Source organism: Rhinopithecus bieti, unplaced genomic scaffold (assembly GCF_001698545.2).
Source record: "Rhinopithecus bieti isolate Rb0 unplaced genomic scaffold, ASM169854v2 scaffold_905, whole genome shotgun sequence".
Classification (NCBI taxonomy): domain Eukaryota; kingdom Metazoa; phylum Chordata; class Mammalia; order Primates; family Cercopithecidae; genus Rhinopithecus; species Rhinopithecus bieti.
This window is the reverse complement of record NW_016803348.1, coordinates 1,624,984-1,632,812: the sequence shown is the minus strand read 5'-3', so window position 1 is coordinate 1,632,812 and position 7,829 is coordinate 1,624,984.

Below are 7,829 nucleotides of genomic sequence, written 5' to 3'. Positions count from 1 at the left end.
TTCATATCCACCCAATGCCCAACTATGCCAAGTCAGCAACTTTCAAGCCAAGTTTATGAAATGTAACTTTCCCTTTTAACAGCAGATTCTAGAAGACATAGCTTTTGCTTCCGTTTGGCAGTTTTGGAATTGTCAGTGCCAAGTGTATATATTGTTGTGATAGATCCCATCCTGGTTCTAAGAGTTGTTACCTATCCCAGTTTCCCAGAGAATACATTTGTTCAGTAAAGATTGACGTGAACACACGTACCACGCACTGTTCCTGGCATCAGGAAAACAGTAAAAAAACATCAGATCTAGTGTTCCATGTCAGGTCATAATAAGCCCTATAAAGAAACTAAAGCGAATGAAGTAAGAGAGGGAGAAGGGATGTTGGGAGGGTCAAGGAAAGCGCTCTGGGGAAGTGACATTTGAATGCAAAGATTTCGAAACTGAGAAGTTGAGAACTGCCAAACACACACATTAAAAAAAAAAAAAAAAACTGCGTGCTGAATAAACTAAATAACTTACTCGTTTGCTCAGAGGGGAATATGCGACCCATAATTAGAAGAAGGCCTGATGCCTCCCTGACTGAAACATTTCCAGTCTGGTATTCCGTACTGCTTTCTGCCACATTCTGAAGCACCTTCCTAGTCATGGTGTTAAACAGGTGGGGGTGTCAGTTCAGAGCCAGGGTCAATGAAATAAAAATAAACCAAAATTAATTAATTAATTAAACAGGTGGGTGGGGAAAACATGTAAATTAATGTAAATTAACCTGCACTCCATCCCTGGTTTCATTAGAACTTGAAAAGTGCCAAACAGCAATATAGGACAGCAGTTTAAATCCCAATTCTGCCCTTTCTTGCTTGTGACCCTGTTACTTAATCTCTCTGTGCCACAGCTTCTTTATCTGGAAACAACAAGACAAAAAAATAATAACCCCAGCACTCGGGGTTAAGAGAAGTAATAAAATTCAACATGTAAAACTTACAACAGTGACTCACACATTTTAAGAGCTCAGTAAATACTAGGCATTGTTGTGCTTTTTAGGCTACTGATGTATATAACATCAGCTGTCATTATAATTATTAAAAAATTAATTATTTGTGTAATATTTGTTTAAAATCTGCCTTCCTGCTAGCCTATAAGCTCTGTGATGGCGGGGATGACATTTGTCTTACTTCAGTATCTCTAGACCCCAGAACAGTGCCTGACACAGAATATGAGCTAATAAATATTTACTAAATCAGTTAATGAACTAAAAATGGTTAATTTCCATAGTCATGGAAAAGAAAGCAAAGATGATGAAAATTTTGCCTATGAAAACCTCCAACGTGCACTGACTTGATGAGGCTTTAATCTAGAATTTAGTGCTTGTTGTCATAAGAGAGGGCTTTACGTAAGCAGTAGCCTAACTTTACTTTGTATAACCAGTAAATGCTCTCCTACTACTGATTGTCCATAATCACTTATCATAAGAACCAAAGTTAGTTAAGTTGTTGTGATTGATCTTCATTCATTCAGCTAACACATTTTGGGTACCCACCAGGCCCTGGCACTGTATGGCACTGTACTAGCCACTAGAGACAAAGTGATACCATAATGATGAGGAAACCTAGACACTGTGGAAAGGACATGCAAAGGACAGAAAAGTTGACTCTGCTGGGAAAGAAGGGGGAAGTTTCACAAGAGGAGCGGATTTTTGAGCTGGTTCATAAAAAATACAGGGGAGTATTCCAAGTGGAAGAAGTAAAGAGGGAATTCTAGGCTCAATAAATCACAAATGCCGACGGACAAATATGTAGAAAGATTCAGAGAATTTGGAGAGGGGAAACAGAACACTATGACAAGAGTATCAGCGTATCAGGGAAAAATATGTGGTATTATTTTGAGGAAAATAGGAGGAGGCCGATGGTGACTTGCATGCCAAGCTAAGAAGGTTGCATTTTGTTCTATAGCTCCCAGGGAACCACCGAGGGTGTTACAGGATTACTACTGGTTTGGGGAAAATTAATCCTGATGGTACATGGAGGACTGGAGGGTGTACTTGGATGAGCCACAGCTAGAGTTATGAATCCAGTTAGGGCTGTCTCTATCCTCTGTGTCTTTGTTCTTGTCTCTGTCTTCTCTATCTCCCTGACTCTGTGTGTGTGTGTGTGTCACACTCTTATTCTCGCTATCTCACTCTCCTTCTCTCTCTCTCTTTCTCTCTCTCTCTCTCTGTTTCTCCCTCTATTATCACCTAGTGTACTGAGTCTCAAACATAGAATGTGATATTTCTTAGGAATTTCTCAAAACAAGATATCATGTGGTGAAATGAACAATAAATTGAAAGTCAATATCCCCACTAACCCTGATCAGTGGTGCATACCCTAGAGAAATTAATCTCTCTAGGCCTTCACTTCCTTATCTACACAATAAAAGGGCTGAGTTACCAGGTTTTATTTAATTCCACAAATATTTACTGAGCACCTACTGTGCTCTAGGTGCTAGAGATACTATAGTGAACAAAATAGACAAAACTCCCTGCCTTTATGGAGCTTATGTTGCAGTGGAAAAAGACAGACAACAAAATTTAAGCTAGGAAAATATGTGTTAATTGATGGTGAGTGCAATGGAGAAAAATAAAGTAGGAAAAGAGATTTAAAAAGATGATGAAGCTATAATTTTCATGAGGTAAGCCCTCGCTGAAAAGGTAAATTTGAGTGAAGACATGGAGGAGGCAAGGTAATGAGCCATACAGATTTTGAGAAAAAGTATTCCAGACAAAGGGCACAGCCAGTGCAAGCGTCTTGAAGCAGTTGCATGCCTAGTATGATCCAAAGTAACAAGGCCCGTGTGGCTGTAGCAGAGGAGGGATGGAGAGTAGCAGGAGCTGGACATCAGAGAGGTGAGATCAGATTCCACAGGGTCTTGTGGGTACGGCAAGGACTGGCTCTAACACAGGCTGAGACAAGGAGCCACCAGAGAAGAGTCATGATCTGACTTATGTTTTTAGAATATCACTGGCTGGGGATTTGAGAATAAACTGAAGAGAGGCAAGAAGCAGAGGAACCAGGAAGGTGGTAAGATTGAACTACAATGCATGGAGATGTGCAAAACGAGCTGATCTTGAAGGCAGAGCTAACAGGATTGCCCAGGAATGACAGAAGAAAGAAGTCAAGGATGGCCTCAAGGTTTGAAGTCTGTGGAACTGAAAGGACAGACACGGCTCTTTAGATGACCTTTACATTTTCTTCTGACTCTGAGATTCTACAATTTGGAGAAGCTTTTCTCTTTCTTTTGGTGGAATCCTCCACTCATTTAGATACTAGTTCTTAAAAAAAGAAATGTAGCTGGGTTCAGGGGCTCACGCCTGTAATCCCAGTACTTTGGGAGGCTGAGACAGGTGGATCACTTGAGGTCAAGAGTTCAAGACCAGTCTGCGCAACATAGTGAAACCCTGTCTCTACTAAAAACACAAAAATTAGCCAGGCTTGGTGGTGTGTGCCTGTAATCCCAGCTACTTAGTAGACTGAGGTGGGAGAATTGCTTGAACCTGGGAGGCAGAGATTGCAGGGAGTCGAGATAAAAGAAAAAAAACTAAAAGTATATGTTACCTCTTTTAAATATTTTTCTCTCCTCAGATAGCTTTACAATAAGGGAAAATCTATGACAAAATCCTTAAGAAAACCACTGAAAAAATGTGCATTTGTTTAAAACCTAATCTTTTCCAGTTACTTATCTTTTGAATACTAAATTGTGTTCCATTCCCACATTTCTTGTGGATAAGGCAGTTATCGAATTTTTGGTGAGCTCAGAATGGTCCCATCACCAGAGAAGGCAGATAAACTGAGAGGGGCCCAAGCCCAGAAACAGGGAAACTGTCAGCCAGCTGCAGCACTCTGTGGTCAAGCAATGATCCTTGTGCTGGTGCTTGCCTAGCCCTGTGCTGAAGGTATTTTATAACAAGTAGAAAGCAGAGGTAGACAGATTTTGGTACAAACCCATGCTCCATGGATCCTAAGCCCACGTTTGTTACGTCATCACCCTGAGCCTCAGTTTCCACATGTGTTAAATATCTATTATGCGGAAAAAGACAACATATCTGAAGTATGAAACCTTGGAGTCTAAGAATACATTCGTCTAACATCCTGAGAGGGACCTTATGAGGTCCATTCCCTGTGAATGGATTAACTAAGGCGATTACTAGTGGCTCGTATAGTTTGGCTCTGTGTCCGCACCCAATTCTCATCTTGAATTGTACTCCCACAATTCCCACGTATTGTGGAAGGGACCTGGTGGGAGATGATTGAATCACGGGGGCAGTTCCCCCATACTGTTCTGGTGGTAGTGAATAAGTCTCACCACGTCTGATGGTTTTACCAGAGGTTTTTGCTTTTGTGTCTTCCTTATTCTCTATTTGCCTCTTGCCATCCATGAAAGATGAGACTTGCTCCTCCTTGCCTTCCGCCATGATTGTGAGGCTTCCCCAGCCCCATGGAACTGTAAGTCCAATTAAACGTCTTTCTTTTGTAAATTGCCCAGTCTTAGGTATGTCTTTATCAGCAGCGTGAAAATGGAATAATACAGTGGCGAAAGGACCCACATGATGTGAAAGCCATAAACTGAGGGCTGCTCCCACTATAAATGGGCCTGTTTAAGAAGAGGGGCTTGAAATGTATGCATTGTTTGAATGTGGATGTGTCAGTATAGGTGCTAACGGTTCTGGAAAAAATGATTAGATGATGTCTGGTAAGAGATGATGCAATTAACTCAACAAGCTTCAACTTACTCAATTATCTAGTCTGCTGTAACTATTTATTTAAAAGTTGATTCATCCAGCCCAGCATGCACTTCATTTCCAATACCAAGAGAGTACTTTCTTGACTTCAAGACAAGCAAGGCTTTTTTTTTCTACTTTCCATGCAACTGGACTTTCAAAAAATCATAATTTATGTCAGTCTTCAGACCTGAAATTTCTCAAACCCATTTCATTTAAGTTCATACCACACTTGATTTTTACAAAAAAGAACTTTATAGAATATTGGTCCTGGTGTCCTGACACCTGGAAAAACATAGATATTGTATATGTCTACACTATTGATAGTGAAGAATGCACATGCGGATCTGAGTTCAAATTCCCATTATACCTCTTAGCCTTGAACAAGTTATTTAACTTCATTAAGATTCTATTTTTTCAATGGCAAAATGTTGGTGGGGGATCACAGTACCTATCCCACAGGGTTTCTGTGAATTTTAAATAACTCTTCTAAGCACTGAGCACAGTGCCTACCACATAGTGAATGAAGTTATTCTTGTTATGCATTCCAAGGTGCTTTTCTATAGGACAATAGTAATTAGGAAGGGTTTATTGTCACAGCTTTATTAATTAAATTATATTATACATGTATATACACATATGCATGTACCTAATATAAGTTATATTATTAATAATATAACTTATTAATAATAATAGAAAGTTGAGATGGGGAGACATTTAGTTTGGGTTTAGTGGGATATATTTATGCAATTCACAGTCAACTTCTGTATATAGTTAAAATATTGCTGGCCCTCCTCATCTAGGAATGGCTTCCAGAAATATTTCTACCTCCCATGCCTAACTTTCAGTGCCTACTCATTCAACATGCATCCCGAAGGTGCAGGATCAGGGCTCATATTTCCCTATGAATGTGTTCGTTGTAGCTGGCACTAAAAACATGTGAGGTAGAGGGAAAATAAGACTTGAAACGTATACAATCAGATGTTATTATAGAGGTGCATCAGACAGTTAGGAAAAATATTAAGCTGCTTTTCTGGATTTTGTGATATTTGTACTATTTGTCACCTTTTTAAAATCTGAAATTTGTTACAATTTATTGTCGTATGAAAACAAATATTAAGACTGTACTTTCAGGGATCATTTCTATAGTTCATCAAAACAAATATTTACACTTGTACCTAATTTTGTGTTCATTTTCTTAAAGAGATCCCTTAAAATCTAATTAGCTTTGGCTCATATAACCTGGATCCACTGTTAATTAGGCATCAAATTTAGCTCTGAGTTTCCTAGTAACCAGAGTGACAGGAAAACACAGAATGTCACATACTTCTTTTTATGGCAAAGGAAGAAATAAACCATAAAATTGTTGTAAGAAATGTAATGAGATATAATGTATTATTTCCATGATGAGATGACACCTAACCCATCTGAAACAGTTACTGAGTCAGGCACTGTTGTAAGCACAGTGTATACATTATTGAGTATTTCCAACCCCAACGCCTGTTTTCTTAACCACAGGGTTTTATTTTCTCCTCAAGGTGAAGAGAGAAAGAAGCTGATCTTGAGTACATATAAGAGAGTTCTTATTGCTAGAAGCCCAGGAAATAAACACCACCTCTAAGGATGATCCAAATATTAATAATCACCACCCAACAATAGTTACTCACTGACTTCACTGAGCAACTTTCTTATTAGTAGACAAAAAGTAGAATTTAAATTAAATAAAATCTGATAAACACTGTGATCTAGTTTCCTTTTTTATTTTCCTTTTCTTTTTTTTTTTTTTGAGACAGAGTTTTACTCTTGATGCCCAGGCAACCTCAGCTCACTGCAACCTCCACCTCCCAGGTTCAAGTGATTCTCCTGCCTCAGCCTCCAGAGTAGCTGGGATTACAGGTGCCTGCCACCACGCCTGACTAATTTTTTTGTGTTTTTAGTAGAGATGGGGTTTCACCATGTTGGCCAGGCTGGTCTCGAACTCCTGACTTCAGGTAATCCACCCGCCTTGGCCTCCCAAAGTGCTGGGATTACAGGTGTGAGCCACCATGCCCAACCTAGTTTCTTTTTTTCTATACTCTATGGAGATGCTCAGTTTTTCTTTGGGAGGCTTTTTGTTTGCTGTCTTTTTTTAATGAATAAGTAAGTACAATGATGAGAAACATTCTTCAGAAATCTTTAGGAAATGTGACAGTGGGCAGTAATAAAACAACTATTGTAATAAATAGTAATAAATAGTAATAAAACAACTATTGAGAAAGCTCTAATGATAATAATATTGAACATTTATCAATTTATTTATAATATTTAGTTGAAGTATATATTAAGAACTTTAAATAAGTTATCCCACTAAATTCCTTTTTTTTTTTTTTTTTTTTTTGAGACGGCATCTTGCTCTGCTGCCCAGGCTGGAGTGCAATGGCGCCATCTTGGCTCACTGCAACCTCTGACTCCCTGGTTCAAGCAATTCTGCCTCAGCCTCCCAAGTAGCTGGGATTACAGGCACCCACCACCATGCCCAGCTGATTTTGATATTTTTAGTAGAGACAGTGTTTCACCATGTGGGCCAGGATGGTCTTGATCTCCTGACCTCATGATCTGCCTAACAAACCCATGAAGAGAATGTTATCTCCCATTTACAAATGAGGAACTGAGGTTTAAAGAGATTAAGTTGTTTGACCAAGATTCTAAAACAAGTAAGTTGTAGGAGCCAGAATTTGAACCCACCACTGTGTTCTGACTCAGAAAATTTGCTATCCTAATATTCTATGCAGGCTGGGTGGGCACCCAAGTCAGGGTTTTGCATGAAGAGAAAGCTCAGGAAATGTTTGTGGAATAAAGCATTATTAACCCTTTAATTTGTGAGGGATTAAACTGCACCTCCTCTTCTCTTCTGATAGAAGGATCTCTCACATTTACAGCCTGAGAACAGGCTATAGGAATGAATGATTTCAGAAAGAATTCAAGGTTGTGGATGCTTAGACACTATTTGGCACCAGTAATGGATCCCTAAGACACTACTTTATCTCAGGTGCTTCATTCAGTGATCCTGCAGTGTTGGAGTGCTCTGCTAATAATAATCCACAGA